General features: G+C 39.6%; 1 long non-coding RNA gene across 1 annotated transcript; it reads left to right on the top strand.

Annotated features, from left to right (window-relative positions):
• Positions 1-335: 335 nt before the first annotated feature.
• On the top strand, positions 336-18,266 carry LOC131480366 (uncharacterized). Its single transcript, XR_009245439.1, has 3 exons — positions 336-610; positions 17,435-17,587; positions 18,179-18,266. It is a non-coding gene; the product is annotated as an uncharacterized LOC131480366 (long non-coding RNA).
• Positions 18,267-23,785: the final 5,519 nt, after the last annotated feature.

The raw sequence follows: 23,785 nt of genomic DNA on the forward strand, positions 1-23,785 counted from the left end.
ATAACAGAATCAGGGTGGGAAGGATGCATTGACTATCCAGGACATGAGGTTAAATTCGGTTGTAGCTTTTATCTACAAACTACATTGAATCTGTTCTTTTTGTATGAATGCTCTCTTACTGTGAAAAAGTATCAGATAGAACAAAATTTTAACATTATGTAATAGTGAAAAGTACCTGCTTCCCTATAACTTCATCAACCTGGAATTGGTATCAGCTTTGCTTTCCTGACATGTGAAAAACTCTTGTGTGAAATACTGTGTCAGATGATATTTCCTGAGTTGTGAATTAGAACATGAAAAGAAGCAAGAAAAATGCTAGACGCTTCTGGGAAATGATACGTATTTTGTAAGAACCTCTTGCATCCTTACTGTCTGAGAGGAAGGATTTGCCCTGATGAGTAATGCATCTTTGCTTCTACCTAACTGTGCATGTGTCATTTATTTGAGCAGATTCTTTCCAATGTCATCAGCAACTTCATCAATCTTCAACCCTTCTGTTACTTTTTGCTTTGAGGATTAAGGACAGAGAACTGGAAGAAGTATTTCCTGGTGTTCATGATGAAGATCAGGTTTATCTGTATGCTGTGGCCTGTGATATGAAAGCCACAAGGTAAATGTAACCTTAGTGTGTGCATACATGTGGTGTGGAGAGGGCTTCTATAGAACAGGATCAAGGCAAAGGACAATCTCCACTAAATCTAATTTAACAATTATTTTCTGTTTGCCAGATTCTATGCTAAATGATGGCATTACAGGAAGAACAAAAAAGAGATAATATCTTTATGTTGCAAGCTTATAATGTGACGTTAGAGATGCAAAACAATTATCCTACTGCAGAGATCAACTGAGTCAAGGCACTTGCTCGAGTAGTACAGGCTACTGTAAAAAACTGAGTAGTAATGAATTTCTGCTCTGAGAAACTGGACGATGTTTGATTAAAGCATAGACAATGAGAAGCAGTTAAAAAGCTTCCAGAAAGAATCAACTTGATCCTTTTAAAAGATGGTTGAGGGCCCGGCACAGTGGCCTAGCAGCTAAAGTCCTCGCCTTGAACGCCCCTGGATCCCATATGGGCGCTGGTTCTAATCCTGGCAGCTCCACTTCCCATCCAGCTCCCTGCTTGTGGCCTGGGAAAGCAGTTGAGGACGGCCCAAAGCTTTGGGACCCTGCACCCACATGGGAGACCTGGAAGAGGTTCCAGGTTCCCGGCATCGGATTGGTGCGCACCGGCCCATTGAGGCTCACTTGGGGAGTGAATCATCGGATGGAAGATCTTCCTGTCTCTCCTCCTCTCTGTATATCCGGCTTTCCAATAATAATAAATTAAAAAAAAGATATGGTTGAATGCAAGGAAGATATTGTTTGGAAACTTATAATCAGGGTACAGAGGGACTGATGATGGTTAAGGCTTGGGTGTTGGTGATGGATATTGACAAAAGGCACATCCAAAATGCGTAGGAAAGAAAACCTGTAGTGCTTGTTGATGGCTTAGATTTTAATGAGGGGAAGAGTAGTGCTAAAGATTATTCCAGGCTGTTGACCCGTCTACCATTTTGGTGGTGCTGTGCTTAGATATGGGGCCACATGGATAGGTCTGCATTTGGAGATAGGAAGGATATTATGAGACTGGTTTTAGACAGATCGAACGTTCAGTGCCTTGGAGACATCACAAAAGCAGCAATCTCATTGTATTCCTTGTTGAATCTCCACATCCAAGAGTCATCCTGCACATTTATAGTTATTAAATATTGTTAAAATTGTTGAAGAAATGTCTTCTTGATTATTTAAGTTACTCTGCCATTCTTTACAACATTTTGATATTTTCATCAAGCAGACTTTCACACAACTCTTACTACTGATTTTCATTTTTTTGCTACATATATAATAAGATTCCCTCCTGATACCATATATATATATATATATATATGTGTGTGTGTGTATATATATATATATATATATATAATATATATAATTTTTTTGATGGCAAGTGCAGTGGAACAGCCTGTATGGGAACCTGGTGCTTCCAAGTTAAGGATTTAGACACTGAGTCATCACACTGGGCTCATGATGGTATTATTTTCATAAAATTAATTTTAAATAAATGTAACTACCTACTTAGTGTTGATTGTTCTAATGGAATTTTAAAGTCTTTTCTCCTGTTTCTTTTGGTTACAGAGTCTATTCTTTGAAAACAAAGATAATTTTGCTCCCTAGTACTTTTTAGTAGGAATACTATTAAATATTTTATCTTTTAGTCCCTTTCCTATTATAAGTTCAACAATTCTGATACACTTCCTTTTTAGGTGAGCTGGTCTATACTTTCATACGACAAAGTTACATTCTGTTTCACAATGGCTATGTCTAAATCAGTGTTTAACAACTGTTCTTTCCAAAGTTGATTGTCTTGACACCCCATTAAGAGATCAAATGCAAAGTATGAATGAATGATGTCAATACCTAAAGGCATTTCATTCATTCAGTCATTCATAAGAATTTACTGGCAACATGGTGCACACCAGAAACTGTTTTATGTTCTGGGGATACGATATATATTTTTAAAGATTTATTTATTTTTATTGCAAAGTCAGATATACAGAGAGGAGAAACAGAGAGGAAGATCTTCCGTCCGATGATTCACTCCCCAAGTGAGCACAACGGCTGGTGCTGTGCCAATCCGATGCTGGGAACCTGGAACCTCTTCCGGGTCTCCCACATGGGTGCAAGGTCCCAAAGCCTGGGCCATCCTCGACTGCTTTCCCAGGCCACAAGCAGGGAGCTGAATGGGAAGCGGAGCTGCCGGGATTAGAACCGATGCCCATATATGATCCCGGCGCGTTCAAGGCGAGGACTTTAGCTGCTAGGCCACTGTGTTGGGCCCTCAACGGTAATTTTTTTAAAGACTTATCTTATTTTTTATTGGGAAGTCAGATATACAGAGAGAAGAGACAGAGGAAGATCTTGCATCCACTGATACACTCCCCAAGAGATTGCAACAGCCAGAGCTGAGGCAGTCTGAAGCCAGGAGCCCTGAACCTCTTCTAGGTCTTTCAAGTGGGTGCAAAGTCCCAAGTCTTTGGGCTGTCCTCTACTGCTTTCCTATGCTACAAGCAGGGAGCTAGATGGAAAAGGAGGTTGCCGGGATTAGAACTGGTGACCATATGGGATCCAGGCAAGTGCAAGGTGAGGACTTTAACCACTAGGCTGCTGCGCTGGGCCCGATAGGGCAATTTTATTTATTTAGTTTTTCACCGTTTAATTTTTTCCTTTATTTTTGACAATCTTTACATGGTTAATTATGGCACAAAATTCAAGGGCTACAGGAAAGTGGGTAAGACTATTATTTCCACATTCTCTTTTTTCTGTATCTGGGGTAAAGGGGGAAATGAAGGGAGAAGCCCTAACCAGCCGCCCACCTATCCCAGGTCCCCAATGTGGAGCAGGCTCTGAGAGTCTTGCTCAAGTGGTTGTGATAATTCAGCAGTTATGAATTGCCGCCACTTTCGCCATTCCAAGCACGATGAAGTCGCTGCAGAATCCAGTGACTGACATAGCCCACCGTAGAGTCTCCATTTATCTAGTTTTTCACTGCCAACATATGGCTGGGGTAGTTGATTGATTGGTTCTGTCCTCTGTTGTGGTGCCAGGTGTCGTCTGCAGGTTTCGATAGACTGCCATATCCTCCATGTGCACCTGATTATGCTGTCCACTGTTCTGTCTGAGCCTCTCAGGAGGCTCGGCTCTGGCGTTTGCACTCCATGGTCAGACCATGGAACTTGCACTTTTCTTCATGGTTGCGGTTCTGAGACTGGCAGTTCGATTGGGGAGATCCCCAGAGAAACTTTGCCTGAGATGATCCCAGACCAGATTCTGGTATGTACTTGCAAGTAGAGGGCCCGGCACAGTCCATCACCCTAATCAGCTGGTGGTTGCAATTGCTGGGTCAGCTCTGTTTCCAGCACTGTCTTCCATTGAAACCAATGGGTGTTGCAGTCCAGCCTGATTCTGCCCAGCACACACTCGGCCCTCACATAAACCAGTGGGAGCTGCAACCTAGTCAGAGCGACCCACAATAACCCCCACCAGATCCGCCCCCCTTCCCTAGTTCCCATGCTTGCCAGTATGTACAGCAGACTAGTCCAGCCTGTCCTACATCCCATTCAGCTCTCATACATATCAATAAGCATTGAAGCCTAGTTCAATCCAACCAGCTCTACTGTCCGGTCCACACCCATGCTGGTGGGTGCCATTCTGTCCACTCACCCCTGCCCCAGTCCTAGTTTTCATGCTCTCCAATGGGAGTGGAAACCCAAGAGGGAGGTGCCCACTATTTCCGTCTTAGGCCACTTCCACTCCCGGATCATGCACTCTCCGGATGGTTCTGTAGTTTAACTTGACAGATTGAGCCACCAGTGCCAGCATTTGCTATCTGATGCTGCGGCAATGCCCAACCAACCCTCACCCATTCTGCTTTATGTTTGCACCAATAGCGACAGTCAGCTAAGCCTGGCTCTTCCCTGATCTGGCTCACATGAGGCTCACAGGTGTTGTAGCTCTGCCCGGTCTGGTCTGTCCCCATCCCAACTCATGCTCTCCAGTGGACGAGGTGTTCCAGCAGGGGGGCCCTCCACATTCTCCCTACCAGCTTTACTCCCTCCCTCCCTGGTTCCTACTAGCGCTGCGTCCCAGTCTGGTATGGCCCGCATCACCTCCCCCTTTTTCTAATGGGTGCTGTTGTCTGGTCCTGCCCACCCCAAACCCAATTCCAGCTGGTGAGGGTGACAGTCTAGCCCAGCCCAGCGTGCACCCTATTCCAGCTGTGATGTGTATTGGTTTGTGTTGCGACCATACCTGGCCCTACCCCCACTGGGGGGTGCAAGGTGAGGACTTTAACCGCTAGGCTGCTGTGCTGGGTTCGATAGGGCAATTTAAAAAAAGGTAAAATCCCAGTCCCAGAGTGATGGCTCAGTAATTAAATCCTTGCCTTGCATGTGCCAGGGTCTGTATGGGTGCTGGTAGGTACCCTGGCTGCTCCACTACCCATTCAGCTCCCTGCGTATAGCCTGGGAAAGCCGTAGAGGATAGGCCAAAACCTTGGGATCCTGCACCTATGTGGAAGACCCAGAAGAAGCTCCTGGCTGTAGTGGTTTCTGCTTAGGGAGTGATCCAGGGAGTGATCTCTCTGTCTTTCCCTCTCTCTGTAAATCTGATCTGCCTTTCCAAAAATAAATAAGTAAATAGTAAATTCACTGCCTCGTATGGTAAAGCTTACATTTTTTGTGGAAGTTGCAAACAATAACCTGGGCACAAGATACATTTTTTTTAGTTGTTGGAGAGTAGTGGTTGCTAACAAAGAAAAATGTCAGTTGACAAGCAATATTACATCAGGGAAGGATAGTGACAGCTTAGGTAGGATGGCAAGTGAAGGACTTAGTGAAAAGAAAATGATTTAGAATAGAAGTCTGGTCTTTCCAGGCATGCCATCTGGCCACCTGGGAGGTGATTCTAGGCAGGGGAACATGTTTTATGCAACTACAGGACAAAGTTCTGGAGTAGTACCATGACATGGTGCCTGTAGCCAAGAACTGGGGGCGCAAGCATAATGCAGACGAATGTAGTGAGTATGAGCAGTGGGGTCGTGATAGATAGTGTAGGACATTGTAGACCATGGAACAGACATTAGGATTTTTCTCTGAGTAATACCAAAAGCTATTCATGGTTAACAGTGGGAGGTAGAACACATAACATGGCTTGGGACTGAAGAAATCACATTAAAAATGGACTTAGAAGGATATGATAGCTGTTACAATTATTTCAGCACAAGAGGCAATGGTGACTCAGGCTCACTTGGTAGCAATGGAGGTGGTAAGAAGTGGATGGATTCCCAGCACATTGTGATTTGATTCTCCAATTGATTAGATAAGAAGTTGAATGGGAAGAGGAACATTAATTATATACTAAGACTTTTGGCAAGAATAACACAGGATGAACCCATTCTTAACTGTGATGGGAAGGCAGTAGAAATATTTCTTTAATGTTGGGGAGAGTTTGTTAATAGGAACCATAGTTATAGCTGCAGGGTTTTAAGGGTAGGCATATGAGCTTTGCGGAGACTCACTGCCCCATCCCTTGCTCAGTTCTGACACATAAATTTCTTACTCTGGCAATCTGCTCATAAATGGGTGATTTTGGTGGAAGCAAGATGAGAATAGAGAGGGGAAGAAAAATACCTGGATATGTAGTTCTGTGGAAGAGATAAACAACTTTGCCTAGTACATAGTATTTATTGCTGAATTACAGAGTGCATTATATTTTATAAACAACTATGTATCTTCTCTTACCTTCTATTTTTAATTTTTTTTATTTCTACCTATTTAACAAACACTTTCTAAGTTGCTCATCTCAGTCAAATTCTGTGCCAGGAATTGGGATTAAAAGGAAGTATGATTTGGTTCTCTCACTGAAGTTTTTCTTATCCCAGAGGGGCTATATGCTTTAATTAGTGATGAAAAATGTTATTGTAGGAGGGTGGTCCCAAACTATGAGTTTAAAGAATAGGGGATGAAGAATTGCAAGATTAGCTTGGCTCCTTCGTGACATAATTCTGGGATTCTACTTTATTTGTATCTTTATTTTCCTTCATGAATCAGGAGGTTAGCTACTAAAATTGCAGAGTATTGTATCATAAGACTCTGTTGCCTGAACTGAATTTTCTTCAGGACTTGCAAAATCTTGGGTCATGGGATTCCAACCTAAGATTTAAAAAAAAGTTCAAAGTTTCTGTTCCTTGTTTGTAATTCTCCTAAACACAGTTATCTAACTTCTTCTCTAAGTATCGTGACAAAGCAAAGTTTTTTTTCAAGAGAGGTGCAGTTCTAAATTGATGGAGGCCCTTTCAATCTTTGTAACCAGGTGCTTGTGAAGGAGCATGGCTTACAAGATTTCAGCAGTGAACAAATCAAGGAGAGCTTCCACTGTTGGCAATGAGTTGGACACCTGTGTGTGTTGTACCTTTATTGCTTTTCTTTTGAAAGAGTTCTATGAGCAACATCATTCATATGGACAAATGCCACATGTTTTCTGTAATGTTGAGTACAAATAGTACAAGCATGAAACAGAGAGCTTGTGACTTGATAGTTGTTTTCAGTGCTTGTATATACTCCTGCGGAGCTGTGTTCTTTCTGGTTGTTACCTGTTGAACATTATTGGTGAGTGGTGGATTAAGTCTTTGACTAGAGGGTTGACTGAAGTTATGTTTTTGTTAAAATTAAAGAAAATGAGAAAGGAAGGATGGAAGAGGATTGAGCGAGGGAAATAGGGATGGAAAATGTGATTAGCTTAGAATTTTACCTGTGAAACACACAAATCCTGTTCTCTTTGTATTCATAATATATTTTTTAATTTGCTCTTTTTTATTAATTGCATTGCATTATGTGACACAGTTTTATAGGTACTGGGATTCCCCCTACCCCTCCCCAAACCCTCCCCCCATGGTGGATTCCTCCGCCTTGTCGCATTACCACAGTTCAAGATCAGTTGAGATTCTTTCATTGCAAGCATATACCAAGCATAGAGTCCAGCATCTTATTGTCCAGACAAATTCAACGGCTTGTTGGGGAGACCATCTCTGGTCTGAAGGTAGAGCTGGCAGAGTCTCATCCCCATCAATTAAAAGCCCCGACATAACATCAGCAACAATTTACAACGTTATGGAATTTTTGAAACCAATTTCTTCCTCTGTTTCTCTTGTAGAGGAGAGATCAAGCATGGCGCAGCATGCCCATGTTTTGTAGCAAGATATCATTTGAAAGAAACAAATCATCTTTCTATTTTTAATTTAGTTGTATTGATTGCATTGAAATCATAAAGGACGGCTTGTATGCTTTTTTTCCCCCCAAGCCTATGATTGTTACATCTTAGACTTATTTTCTCTTTGTGTCTTTTGATTTCTGAAAAATTAACTAGAAGGTAGAGAAAAGAAGGGAAAACATGGCAACAGGTAAATTCCTGAAGTGGTGTTTTAATATTATTTGTGTAACAATAATTGCTTTTGATTTTGCTAGTACATGGAGTCTGTTTGGGTGGTGGTTTTGTGAGGACGAAGCATTAACTTCGCGTGGGGGCAGGTTAGGGATTTCAACCTACTAGGTTGTGTTTGGGGAAGTGTGACTTTGCTTCAGTGCCTCACCACCCTTACAGAGCCCACACCCCTGTAGCTACCAGGAATTATAGAAGTAGTGGCTTGATGTTCTTGCTATCAAATTCTCCTCCCACCACCTTGCCATCTGGAGCTAACCTATGACTTCTGTTATACCACCCACTCAGTGTGCCTATCTTGGCTGGAGTCACCTAATTTGTTATTACTGCAAATGAAATGATTTTGCACTTGTAGCAAAGAATTTTCCTTGAGCACTGCAGAGTGTAAAAAATAGTGATATTAAGAAATCAGTTATTTAAAAATGTGTACTGCTATGAACTTGAGGTGTATTATAAATTAGAAAATGGAGCAACTCGATTTATTTTTCCTCTAATAAATGACAATCAAAGACATATTATAAGGTTACTCCCTAGAAACTGCTTTTCTAATTAATGGCTTCTAAATAGAAACAAAAATATTCTATTTCATGTTATTTTAAAGGTTTCGATTTCCTTCATACCTGTAGTGGTGCTTATGGAGAAGTTGTAAGTCACAGAAGGTAAAAATCCAAATATCAAACTGTTACTACTGGAGCATCACTTTCTCACCTGTTAACTGTGAAAAATAATGTAAGTCTTACAAAAGTATGAAAGTATGATGGTTAAATACACAAAAACCTTTAAGCAAAGTTTCTGATGCACAAAAATTGGACTTTTATGATAGCTGACATTATTATATAACAGTGCTGTCAAACGACGTAGGTGCTACAGAAGGGCAAATTCTGTTCTCAGCCAAGGATTCTTATGCATTATCTAAGTCAGTGTTTTAACAAGTGTTTATTGAATAGAAGAGACTGGATACATACTTCCAAATACATGTAAAATACTTTGAAATAATATGTGAAAAATTTTATAATGAATTTATTGCTTAAGCAGTCCAGAGTCAATTGCAACTTGGTTTCGTTTATAGTACACCTCAAGTTTACAAAGCAATATTATCTCTCAAGGGCAGTCATGTAGACTACATGTAATCCATTGCTATCTGTCAGTGTCCAAAGTGTTCTTGTGTGTCCTGATTTGAAGGGTTTTTTGGGAGGGTGGGGGATGAGAGGATTTTTATTCCTCACAGAGCCAACCTTCACATTTAAAACACTTTTTTTTTTATTTGAAAGAAGATTTGATCAATTTATTGGCTGCCTTGGCTCCAGAAAACTTTGGAAGCTTACTAAAATCAAATCCTCTCTGTAAAGAGAACAACTTGCCACATGTGACATTTACAATAATATGAGGCAGGTTTTCATGGCAAGTCCACAAATATTCCTTGAGCAATCAGTAGAGTCAACATGCAGTTTTCTAAAGTCATAACTTGGCAGGGGCTGCCACTTGTTCATTGGTTTGAGATCTTACATTTTTAATGGATAGTTACTTTGTAGTTCTATGGCATCCAGGCAGATTCACTGCTAGGAACTAACACATTAAGAGTTCTGGGGTGCGTGTGTTCACTTATTCTAATTCTTGCCCACAGTCACTTCAGGTGACACCTTCCCCAAATCAGAATTTACTTTAAGAAAAGAAGGATGGAATGAATGAGATTGAGAGCAAAAGAGGGAGAGAGAAGTCATCAAAATGAGGAAGTGATTCCTTTAATTATCAGAAACTGGAGCAAAGTAACAATGGCTGAACTTCACCTCCCTGTGTGGGAATGAATCATCAAAATAACCGGTGGAAAACAAAGTTGTGCAACCTTGACCAGCATGTGTCACCGGCTGGCAGAATTTTTAGAAAGGCAGCAGTTTGGGTTCATCACTGTGGTTCATGATTGCACACACCTGTTTGGGGCATGGATTTTGCAACCCCCCAAAAAGGGGAAATTGAACTCGCTGCTCCTCCTGAGCTGTGCAAAAAAGCAGAAAACCACAGCTGCTTGAGCAGTTAACAGATATCAGTAAAATACCCGTGTTACATAATTAAGGATAACGTTCCTGAAGCATATGGGCTAGAGGTATTATGCTCTCATTAAAACTTTAGGTAGCAAATAATTTAGCATGTTTTCATTCATTTCTGAGGTTGAATTCTATAATAAATGTTTGTAATTAGACATGCTCTAAGCAGTTTTTTAAATAATACATGAAGAAGATGGTTGATGAACTATAGGCAGCTCTGAGGTTTATGTATGAGTGACAAAGAACCACAGAGATGAGATGTGAAGGATTTCTGCTCATTGACTTGATAACAGGTCACTTTGGGCAGGTTTAGTAAGAGGGGAAGAGGCTTCATTTGTTCTCCCAGCCTGCCAGCTATCTTAGAGAAACAAGAATTGATGATTTTGGGATTTTTCTTTTTAACCACAATATATGTGTAGTAGTCTACATCACACTACTCTTGGACAGAAATAAGTGCTTTTGATCAGAACAATGTAAGAATCATATGCACTTGATTTCAATGGGGATAGATCAGCTTCATAATGAATGCAGCTAAACATGACCCAAATTAGCCTTTTCAAAATTAAACCCTAGCTGAGAGGTTATTTATAAATTGGTGAGGAATTGGAACAGAAATCCCTTGAGAGTCCCCAAGGCAGGTGTTTGCTCTCTGGGGTAGTAGTAGGAAACCTGCCCCTAAGATGAGGTTAGTTGCAGAAAGAATTCTTATGGCTCTGCATCGTTGTTTCTTATTCAAGTGAGGTGTTTAATTGCTATCTGTTCTTACCTGAAGTGAAAAATGTGTGATCTAGAGAAAATGAGCTTGGACAGCCTCCCAGGAAGTCCCCAGTGCAAGGATGTGCATTTGAAGATCATTAAGATGTTTGGTTTTCCAATGCACAGAAATAAGAAACTTGTAGCAGAACAAGCATGACATTTGGAATGGCTTCTAGGACATACTTGGGGAAACTGGCAAAATGGATCTAGCTTTCCCTGATTTGTCTGCTTTGTAGGTACACGGGGCTGCCAGTCTGACAGTTTGCGTTGGCAATAAATCACCATCAGATATTTTGTTTCAAAATTGGCACTGACTTGGTGAAGGTAAGGGATTGTCAATTCATTTTTATTTTGAGGCCAGGCGATGATAACACACAAAAGTCACCTGGAAACTTTGGCCCACCTGGAGAAGCACGGCTGACCTCTCTGCAGCTGTATTTTTGCATTAGGACAGTTGCAGAGATAAACCTGAATCTAAAGATCTTGACCAGAATGGTCCCCACAATCTGGTAAGGCTGGCCACATCCCTGATGGAAATCAGGCTGGTCCTAGAATAATGATTTAGGAAGGGTACCATACAAATGTCATAAGCAAGAAAGTGGGTAACTTTGCGTTTTATTTGGTGGGAAGCACTTGAAGCCCACTCATAGAAGCCCATGAGCTGTGCACTTTAAAAGCCACCTCAACATTGAAGAATTGGTGCCTTTCTCTTCATTTCTGTCTTATTTTGCTTGGAAGTTCACTTGCAGCGTTGTGGTACACTGAATCAAAAATTTGAAAGAAAAAATATATTGAAATGAGAGATCATGCAACCATTATCCTTGTATCAACAATTACTATGTAGTCATTTTTTTTTTTTTGAGAACAGCTGGAATTAAAAGGGTAAGATGAAGAGAACAAAAAGTTTACAATGGTCCTTTCTTTCTCTTGTAATGGAAACAAGTCAAGATGAATTCCCTTGTTTTCATTTGTGTCATGATGCCTTGATTATTTTCAAAGCTTCACAATATCCCCAAAGTTTTGGGCTTATCCATCAAAAAATGTGACAGGGCCTGGAGCGGTAGCCTAGTGGCTAAAATCTTCACCTTTCAAACAATAGGATCTCATATGGGCGGGGATTTGTGTCCTGGTAGTCCTGCCTCCCATCCAGCTCCCTGCTTGTGGTCTGGGAAATCAGTCCAGGATAGTCCAAAGCCTTGGGACCCTGCATCAATATGGGAAACCCAGAAGAGGTTCCTGCCTCCTGGCTTCAGATTGACTCGACTCTGGCCATTGTGGCCACTTGGGGAGTGAATCAGTGGATGGAAGATCATTCTCTCTGTCTCTTCTCCTTTCTGTATATCTGATTTTTCAATGAAAATCAAAAAATCATAAAAAAGTGACAGTTAGTGCCTTAGAAATATTATGACAATAATTTTTTATTTAACAAATCACCAGTTTTTTTGTCTGTTTATGATGTTTACAAACTTTTTAAAGATTAATTTTATTTTTATTGGAAAGCCAGATATACAGAGAGGAGGAGATACAGAGAGGAAGATCTTCCATCCAATGATTCACTCCCCAAGTAGCTGTAACAGCTGGAGCTGAGCCAATCCAAAGCCAGGAGCCAGGAGCTTCTTCCAGGTCTCCCACACGGGTGCAGTGTCCCAAGGCCTTGGGCTGTCCTCAACTGCTTTCCCAGACCACAGGCAGGGAGCTGGATGGGAAGTGGGAACACTGGGACATGAATCAGTGGCATATGGGATCCTGGCACGTGCAAAGTTAGGACTTTGGTCACTAAGCTATGTCGCCAGACCCTATGTTTACAATCTTAATTTTACTTAGTATTTTATCAAGAGAACTATTAGAAAAGACTTGGTAAAGATAGAGTTGAACTAATTTAACCATGGCCTCGTAAGTAAATTTGCTTGCTTCTAGGATATATTCAGTTTATTTTTGTTATTGCACTGGATTCAAGTTGTCCTTCGGAGATTCTGTATTTCCTTTCTTGGATTTCATTTGCATATAATTTTGATGACACTATCTACCAACAAAGTAGGGAAACTACACCTGTGGGTTTCTGCTTGGTGAAGTCACCAAAAGTGACACAAAGGGGCAAGAGGCAAGGAGGAAATGATCCAGGTCAGGTGCTGAAGCATTGGGCAGTGTTCCTGGTATTCAGGATATGGTGATGTTTAAAGAAGTGTGGTGTCAATTACTCCTAGCATATGAAGCATAGAATCCAACAGAATTCTGCTTTGTTTTAAAATATAAAATGCTTCAGCAGATATTTATAAAAGTCTTGTTATCAGTGCAATGGGATCTGAATACCTTGTATCACTCTGTTCTATAAGCTGTTGCTGAAGAATGAAAATACTCATAAAATGTTAACAAACAAAGAAATGCAAAAGTGACAGCCTGGCACCATAGCCTAGTTGCTACAATCCTCATCTTACATGCGCCAGGATCCCATGTGGGCATGAGTTCAAATCCTGGTGGCCCCACTTCCCATCCAGCTCCCTGCTTGTGGCCTGGGAAAGCAGTCGAGGACGGCCCAAAGCTTTGTGAACCTGCATCTGCGTGTGAGACCTGGAGGCAGCTCCAGGTTCCTGGCTTCAAATTGGCTTTGCTCCAGCCGTTGCACCCACTTGAGGAGTGAATTACTGGATGCAAGATCTTCTTTTCTGTTTCTTCTCCTCTGTATATCTGACTTTCCAATAAAGTAAAATAAATCTTTAAAAAAATAAAGAAAGGCAAAAGTGAGAGACAAGCAGAGAGATGGAGTGTGAGAGAGAACTCCCCCAAAGCTGTGATTAAAAAAACTCCACGCTTCCAGTTTGAGCACACCTAATGCCTTACTCAGTGTCATATTAACAACTCTTCACTCGAGGAGCTGGTAATATGGCACAACGGGTTAGGCTGTGCCTGCAATGCCAGCATCCCATCTGGACACTAGTTCGAGTCCTGATTGCTTCACTTGTGATCCTGCTCACTGTTGGACCAGAAAAGGGTGGACCGAGTGTTTGGCCTCTGTACCTGCCTAGGAGCCTGGATGAAGTTTCTGCCTCCTGGTTTTGACTTGACCAACCTTAGCCATTGCAGCCATTTGGGAACTGGGCTAGAGGATGGATGATTCTCCTTCTCTCTCTCTCTCCCTCTCTGTGAGTCTTCTTTCAAATAAATAAAATAAATCCTTTAAAAAAGTTCACTCAATAAGACCAAGATGTAGCATATACAAAACTTAGGTTAAAATTATGAAGTATCTTGGGTGGCCTCCAAATGATGCAGATAATTAGCAGGTGTTTATATATTTTTATTTTCTCACAGGTACTGTTTTGGAAACAGTCATGTAAAAATTCCATCTTGGCATGTGTCTCTTTAACATTTGTTTGGATTTAATATACACATTAATTTGCACTGAAATATTCTGATTTGGATTTTTCATACTTGATGGCTCTGAAAGCAAATATGTGACTTGTTTAGGGGTTTCCAGTTCATCTCTTAATTAAGGACGAGAAGTTTCTAGCATTTGTCTTACAGTTCTTAAAGGGATGCTTATGTTTGTGTATTTCTGCGTGAAGAAAGTATTCATTTACCTCGTGGCTTCATACTTTTTAAATTTGTTTTGACTGTTGTGTTAAGAAAACTCTTTTCATTTTGAAGTTTTGAACTCAGGGGCATAGTTTATTTAAATAAAATCAAGGAGGGATGAGATATATTGAGGATACAGAGAAAACAATATATTTTTTTAAAAAGGCTATTCATGAAAAAAGTAGTGAGTGTTCCGAGTTCTTTCAGCACAGAAGGGCACATTCGTGCAAGTACATTCTCGCACTTGCTCACTCACTTGCTCTCTAACTCAAGCAAAAATAGTCTCTGAGGAAAAGATCTTCAAGGCTGGTGCCAACTTCCCCAACATACCCCAGAATTTCTTTATTTAGAACCTCCCATGTGCGTTTTTTAAAAAATATATATAATCTCTGGAATCTCAGGGATTTTCCCATCCCTGTGCATGCTTGAGGCATTTCAAAGCATGGTAACCCCCTGCTGGAATCATCTAGCTCTTCTGTTTTATTGTTCAGATATGGCCAGTTCTAGCGTAAGAGGAAGTGGCAGCTCCTATGACACGTGAAGGTGAGATTCCCAGTTTGCATCCTCTGCCTCTGAAGATAAGTGTTGGGGAGAGAGACCGACTCTGGGAGTCATCAAGGACTTGATTAATGTCTCCAGGAAGATGGAGAGAGTATAAGAAATAATTTACATCAACTTTTTGTGAAGGTGGGAGGGGTAGTGTGTAGAAGCAGTAATAGAACTCCTGTTAACCTTTGTCAAAAGCCCAGGATAAGATAAAGTTCTCACTTCATTTTTTTGCCTTAAATTTTGATAGTCATTCACAGAGAGTCTGAATTTTGGTAATATGTGTACTTTCAACACAAGTGATGATAACTGAAATCTCTTTTGGACTGGACTGTGATAAGCTGTGAAACAGTTATGCTAGTATTGTCCCTTGTACAGTGTTTGTGAAACATTAATATGTAGTTTAAAATTATATTACATTTACATACTGTGGCTCTGATATAAACAGAGTGCGGCCCTTGCAATAAGGCACAATGTGCAGTCACAGAAATCTCTTTTTCACTTATGAACGTCTGAGTCTGAGTCTCACACAGACCACACTTTTGTTTGACTCCAAAATGTGGGTGCCAAATGAATCTACTGCACTAGGCTTATGAACACTACTGCAACTGTGCAGCCACTATTTCTCTACTGGGAGAATTGTTTCAGCAGATAAACCATCTGGCTTGAAACACAGCCTTCTTTGAAAATATTTCCCATTATGTTAGCTCTGAAACAATGTGTACAACTATGCTTCGGTGGAGGACATGGTTAACAGAAATGCAATGTCAAACAATATCTACTCTGTAATCTTTTCCTAAATGCAAAAAAAGAAGCAATCAAAATGCAAGATTTTAATTCTTTAGACTCCTTGTGAATGTAAAATAAGTGAAGAAAATTCAGGGAAACATTTAATAAGGAGCCATAACAGGAAAGTGTTTAACATAGTGACTTCCTCCTGTTAGGATCAGTCATGGAGAATGTGGCTCCTTTTGTTTGTAGGTCTCAAGGAGATGGTGTATTAGTACTTGGTTTTCATTAATTTCCTTTTTACTACTTTCAAATATGAATTGATTCTATTTGGTGGGAGAATTGTTGCAGGTCATTTATAACTGGAGATCCTGAAGGGGTCTGTGGAAATTCTATGTGACTTGTGAGTCAAAAACACTATGAAAAAAATTCAACAAATCATATCAGCTAGAAAAAGGGGTATGTGATAGGAATTGGTAAAGTCTATAACCAGACAAATGGAATTTAAGAAACCAAGTCAAGATGTGGTTACTATCACAGAAGCAAACTGAAAGAGGAATGAAATGTTCACATTTCTACCTGAGGTGAGCATTTGAGCAGTGGCGTACAAGCCTCTCAGGATATGGATACATCCTGTTTCAAGACCCAGCTCTAAATCTGATTCCAGTTTCCAGCTAATATACGCCCTGGGAGGCGACAGGAGTGACCCGTGCTGGGGGTCTTGGTACTCATGTGACTTGAGATCCTGACTCCTGACTTTGACCTGGCCAAGCACTGGTTGTTGCAAGCATTTGGAGAAGCTGAACTTGTAGATGAGATTATCACACTGTTTTTGCTTGAAAATAGTCTAAACATCTAAATTTCAATTCATTTGTCATTATATTAAAAGTGAAGACTAGGGCCCGGCGTGTAGCCTAGCGGCCAAAGTCCTCACCTTGAATGCACTGGGATTCCCTATGGATGCTGGTTCTAATACTGGCAGCCCCTCTTCCCATCCAGCTCCCTGCTTGTGGCTTGGGAAATCAGTTGAGGACAGCCCAAAGCCTTGGGACCCTGCACCCGTGTGGGAGACCTGGAAGAAGCTCCTGGCTCCTGGCTTTGGATTGGCTCAGCTCCAGCTGTTACAGCTGCTTGGGGAGTGAATCATTGAATGGAAGATCTTCTCTGTATCTCCTCCTCTCTGTATATCTGACTTTGCAATGAAAATAAAATAAATCTTTTAAAAGTGAAGACTAGAGTGACTGTAAAATAAAAGAACTATAAAAATTAATCACAGCTGAGTCTGTCACATCAGAAAAATCTATGGGGAGATTAATAGGTTGATGTAATTGTGAGAATAGTCAACATATTACTAAAGTGAAGTGAAATAGTACCAATTCCTGGGAATTAGCAGAATGTGTATAGGATGGGAAAAATCTTAGAGAACAGAGGCGTTTGGCAATTGATAGGGAAAAATGATGTCATGTGATTATAATTCCCATTAGGCAAAAAGAAAAGGATTCACAGATAAGGAACACTGAATTGTCCCTCTTATCACAAAAAGTCTGATTCATCAAAGATTTCATATTTTTAGTTTTTACTAGATGAAGTTTTTCTTTTTAGGTTCTTCTTTTGTTACTCTGGCGTGAGCTATGCAAGCACATATCACTCAACGAATTTCTCAAATGCACACCTACAAAGAACCGTTTTTTTTAGGACTTACACAGATGAGTGGACTAAAGTCCAAGAGTTAAATCATGTTTTTCTTTGTTTTATAGTTTTATCATCCTTGATAACCCGGAAGTTGCATTAATCAAAGGCTTTGTGACACATTCTGTGTCCTGAGTGGTGGTGATTCAAGCCAAGGGACTGATAAGGTGCATGAGCCAACCAAAGGGCCAAGCGAATCTTCATGAAGGTTGGCTTCTAAGGTATTATAAATATAGATAGGAGACCAGACGTCTGTCCTTGCAGTGACAGGAAGCTTGTGTTTAGTGATGAGAACATTCAGCAGAGAAAAACATTTTGGTCCTCATTATAGAATCAAGTGGTAGATAGTGAGTGGAATATACATTAATCTTCTTATGTTTATATTTTATATTTACCTTAGAAAATTGTAAAAACTGCTTATCACGTTGGAGCCAGTATCAGTGGCTACAGAAAACAGACTGGTAATTCTATCATTGTTTCCTCCTGAAAGAGAAAGGATACTTAGATTTTTCTGCATGCTGGGAAATGTATGATATAGTCTAGGAACTCTGGAATTTTCTCAAGGCCTTCAGGACCATTAGCTACAGGAGGCATACTATTAAATTCTATTGTGCCTGTGTTTATGACTGGGGAGTGAACTCGGGACTATGTCTCTAGCAGGCAAAGAACCATCAGCAAATTAATGTATTGGAGTTGTATGAAGTCTTCTTTGGTAAAGGTTAATTATCACTCGAAAATTGCAAGGTCTGCTGCCAGGAGGAGAGCACTTCATGCAGGAGCTTGTTTGAATTTCATTTTTTCCTCTTCACCAGAGAGGAGATACAGTGCCACGTAGCAAGAACCACCTGGGAAGGAATTTGAGGTCTTGTAAAGCATTCACAGGTCAGCTGAATTTCAAAAAATTCTAAGCCTCCTATTTGTGTGTGTGCGTGTGCGCACGCATACACGTGTGTTTATGTGTTTCCATGTTAAGTGGCCAAAGCTCTGACCACGTCTAAAAATACATCAGAAGAATTTCGATTAAAAATAGAATGCATCTTTAATAGTTTAAAAGGTAAAATCTTAGTGCTTTTCCCGGTAAAACAGAAGCAATGTGATAGGTCCAGAAGATGATCAGAATTGGATAAGAAAAACACTTGACATTACATACAAAGCATTGGACTTCTGTGTTCATTTGACTAGCAATTTTTAGAGTCCTAAAGACAGTGTAACCATTGGCCTTGGCTCAAGAATGGGATTTTGTAGAAATCTGAAGTGTTCTTGTCCCTTCCAGCCTAGGTAAGGAGACAATAGTGAATCATTTACTTCCTTGGTGCCTCATTCCTGTCTTCAGGTAGACAATGTCTCTTGACCCTTCTAACCTTGACCAGGGAAAGTCAGCACAGCAGGGGCAGGTAGCTTCTCTCCCTGTCTTAGATGATTCAGCCTGAAACCCAGTAATCCAACGCAGAGTTTATAACATGACGATCGTCACTGTTTATCCAAGTACATTAAGCAATAGTTGAAGTTTAAAAACACAAGAACAAAATCCAGTTCTTCTCACTGCACTGAGGTGCTGGTGCTCAGGACAGGTAAGGTAGATTAATAACAGACCCCTCCTAGGAAGGTTTAGGTTTTCACTGTCATGGGTAATAATTAATGATCAAGTGTTAATGGAGACACTGGGCTGTTGATGTCATTAATTCAGCTCAGTGGAGCCAGTGCTGCCCATGACCTGTCACAGCTGTCACTGCATTTGCTTAATTATTCCAGTGCCTTTGGGCTCTTTTCCTTTCATTTTTTTTCCCCTTTACCCTTTTCTCTTCCTATTAACTATAGGACATTCTGTTTACTGACGCAGAATTGTTGTGAAAAGTGTCCTGCTCTCTGGGCAGCGCCAGGCCCCAAATACGTGAAAGCTCAAAGACAACAAAGGAGATTGAAACTTTTTACTTAGATGAAAAGATGGAAAATGCTGGAAGAAAGGCCATCTTTAAATAGCGTGATTGTGCTGATATAATTTTTTGGGTTCTTTGAGGATTTGGATGTCGCAAGTGAACTCTTGAGTTGTGCAAAATGTCAAAGTGCTCACCCTCTCCCACAATCAAACAAAGAAAATACAGAGAAAGTGGCGCCAGAGTGTTGGTAAAACACAAGGCTGCCGTACAATCATTCATCCAAGTGGGACCCAGAAGGTTCGCTTTGCTGGGCAAAATGAAGACAGGGGAAACACCGGGAGGGAAATGTCATTTCTATTACAGTTCAACTGTAGGAGTATCTGAATGTGCCTGCTGTGCTTCCAGAACCTTCTTGCATTTCTTTAACTGTGTACCTCTTGTATAGATTGCCTTGCCTAAAGTGGAAGGAGAACCATGCTTTGCTTTTTAATACGTTTGGATCTTCCCTGGCCCAGCTTAGAAATTGACACATTTCTCATATGAGTGTTTGTTGATCAGAAGGGAAGTATCTATTTGTTTTTTAAAAAGACCTTCACTTTTCCAAAATAGGTTATTTCAACAGCCACTTCCTTGCTGTGTGGGTATGCATTTCTGGTTCTGAGGAGTCAGACTATTCCCATGTGTCCCTGAACCTCCTGTCCCGGCTGGAATGCTGCTTGACTCACTTCCAAACTGAAGTGCTTTAAAAAATGTGAGGCACTACAATCATGCTAAATCTCTCTCCACGCTACACATGCTGATTTAAAATAATTGAAGCTCTTCAAATTTTTATATGCTTTCAAATTTGGAAGTGATCAGTTTTGAGTATGTGCAGGATACAGTGATTTAAAGTTATTAGAGTCCCTCCAATTTATCTTGAGAGTGACAGGGAACCTGGGCTTTGGCAGCTAACAGTGATTTAAAATATCATTACATGCAGATGGTATTGGGGGGATCAGGATTCCGGACACTTGCATATATTTTGCAAATCAGTGCTGAAATGACTTTTTTTTTTCTGATTCGAAAATTATCATTAGTCCTTCAGAAGAAGTACTTAAATAAACCACTTACAATGTTTCACAATGCGGTTTTACTCGCATTATCGTTGTCCATATTGATCACCTGAATAGAATCATGGTTGGTTTTAAAGCCAAATGCTCAAATTCGGCAGAGCAAATAACTGTTGTCTTCAAGCTTAGATATGAAAATGTAAGTATTCAGTAGAAATACCTGATGTAATTTGATGTCAACACGTGGAGTTTGTACTACCCTGATAAATTATACTGTTTTGCTTTAAGCAACAAGTGGCTTTACAAATTATTGCGTAAACTGTCACTTTTAATACATGACTAAATATGTTTTTTACTGAAATATTTCAAAATGACCTTAGACATTATTTGACTTAAAAATTTGTGTTATTCCATCTCTTAGAAGAAATACAGGCATTAATATCTTAGGCCTTTTGAACTCAAACAAAAAGGTGTGTAATCACTAAATACTAAGTGGGAATCCTCAAGTGATTACTTGGTCATTGGATGGCCATTTTAACATTTTTTAGCCAGAGGATATTCTCTGGCTAGGGACATTTAAACTTTTGCTCAGTGCTTTCATACCAAGATTCCAACATGTAAGACAGATTTCTGGTTCAAAAGTTAATATTATATTAGAAAAAAGTCTAGTCGTTAAGAAGTCAATTAAAATACTTAACATGCTTTATTTGTATCTTTGAAAGCCACACTGATGCTCTTTTAGCTGATTTAAATGAAAGTGACAAAGGTGAAATTCCGGCATTTTTCTTACTCACTTCCTTTCCTCAGTAATGTTTTCATTTTGATAAAAATTAAGATAATTTGATTATGAATTTGATTTTTTTTTACCCAAACCTGCACTTTGACTTTGAAATATTTAGGCACATGAAAACCATGTGATCTGATAAACTAGTCTTATAAATTTCCATATTTTTATTAGAGCATAAAGTTAACAGGATTAGAAATAGAAAATGCTAATAATAGAAAATATGTTGTATTGAGAGTTTCTGCATCTTTTGGGATTCAGACACTACATCCTGAAATATAAAACGTCCCATATTAGACAAAGTTGGTAACTAGCTCTCAAATTCATTATTAGCTTCTAAAGTTTAGTAGATTTTTCATGTTTATATATCTTTAGTCTCCACTATTATTTTGACAAGCTGAAAAAAAGAGCTTGGAAAATTTGTTCAATTATATGTGGTTGTGCTAAATTAGGAACATGTCAGTGGACTAGTGTTATGCTATTAAATAATTGATTTAAGCCTTATTTAGGTCACAGGTAGAATGAGCACAGTCTTTGCTGAACACATAGCAAGGTCTGGAAATGATCAAGTGTTGAAGTATGCTTGTAACAAAATGAAGTTCTTTCTTTCGTCTCTGTCAATTTGGATGTACTGGACAACCAGAGAGATTAGTTTTGAAGACCAGGCACTGTCTGTGCTTGAACTCTAATTCCTACAGTAGTAGTCATCAGTGAGCCCGTTTAAATGAATGTTTAATGTATAGTGAGACAACTTGTAAGTTTAAGAATGCCTTTAGCCCATACTCTTATTACCTGTAGGAACAATGGCCATTGGCAACAAATTCTAAACATGGGCTCAGGCACGCATTTCTTAAGGACATAGAATTTGCTTTGGAATGGAGTGAGGAAAGAGTGACAGATCAAAATAGTCTCTGAAGAATCAACCAAGTATCCACTGCTGCTAGACAAAAGATAAGAAAAATTGTTAGATTTTTCAAGAATCCACTGGGCTCTGAATCCTATTTGTATAATTAATAGATACATAGTACTTTTCAGGAGACCTGAGGTGTTAAGGCAGAGTTTTGTAACCATGAAAAGGAGGGACAAGGATGCTGAGGCACAGGTGTATATGGCTTGGCTGAAGCTGCATGAGGGTGAGGCAGGATCACCTTGTCTCCTGATCAGAGCTTATGCTGAATCATAAGCATCCCCATTCTACTGCAGAAGTACAGAGCAAGAGTACAGAGAGCAAATCATGGGTGAAGTTGACCTTCACGGTTAGGTGGAAGTTGATGGGAGAACAGGAACACTGAAAAAAAAATCTCTTCAACATGTTACTCTATATTCTGAACCCAAACTGAGAGCAGGAAACTGAGAGGAATCTGAAGCTCATGGTGTAGTAAGACCGCCTCGTTAGCTACTGATAAAACAATGTAAAATAAGCTCAGATACCCAGGTTAGCTCAAGCTCCCATACTTATCATTCTGTAGTAGAAGAATGATGTTTATTTCCTGACAAGAGTAACATTTCACTTCAGTCTACAATATTTGTCTGCAGACAACGTCTGACATCCAATAAAAAAAGTTACATGATACACATCCACACAAGAAAAAGCCAGTGTCAAGGGATAAAACAGTAAGCAGAATGAGGATCAGGTAAGACAAAGATGTTTGATTTAATCAGAAAGATGTTCTTTTTAAAGAAATAGAGATAATATGTTAGAAGTCTAGCTGAAAATTTGGATAATATGTTTGACCAGAAACTACAGGGAAAAAGTCAAAAAGGAATGGTGAAAAAAATATATGTGTGTTTAAGAAGAATAAGAGATGAATTCTTGTGGGGGAGGAATTTGAGACACAATGGACATGGAAACACTAAAGCTGAAGAGAAGATGACAGAAATTATGCACCATAAGATATAAAAAGGAAACTAAACATAATGGAACACGTAAATTTTGTGCAATATTAGGTGATCGAATATATATGGAAGTGTAATCTCAGAGGGAGGATGAAGAGAATGGACACAGAAGTATATTTGAAGAGATAACAGCTAATAATTCTAAAAAGCAAAAATATTCAATGGATCAAATTACAAATCCTAGAAATTAAAGGATGCAAAGGAGGATAAAAACTAAAAGAAAACAAAACTTAATTTTATCATACTGAAAGTAAATAAAACCAAAGGCAAAGAGAAAATGTTGGGAAAAACAGGAAATTTACATAAAGAGAAACAAAGTTAAGAATTTGAGGGAAAGTATAGTAGCAATATAATGGAAACTATCATATCCAGGTGTGAAGATACAATGGAGTGCATCTCTACTTCCAAATCAACATGGACTCCAAATGAAACTTTTGGATGTATATATTGACAACAGCATGCTGGACTATCTAGTATTGTCTGTACCAGCCATGTCAGGATACATTTAAATAACAGGCTGATGGATTTATGACTGCTTATGAAGAACTGTACTATTGTAATAATATGGAGAAAATCAGACAAGAGTTTGGGGAGGGGGCTGGCAAATCCTAGACCCTGTAGATTTGTACCATAAAATTAAAAAATGATAATAAAATCAAAAATTAAAAAAAAACTGCAAAAAAAAAGAGAATTGTATCAGAATAATTGTCAGAAAATATATGTGTCAAAAGTAGTGGATTACCATTCTTAAAATATTAATAGACAGAAAAAGGGTCAACTCATACTTTCAAAAATGGTTTATTTGAAAAAGAT

Source organism: Ochotona princeps, chromosome 5, assembly GCF_030435755.1.
Source record: "Ochotona princeps isolate mOchPri1 chromosome 5, mOchPri1.hap1, whole genome shotgun sequence".
Classification (NCBI taxonomy): Eukaryota; Metazoa; Chordata; class Mammalia; order Lagomorpha; family Ochotonidae; genus Ochotona; species Ochotona princeps.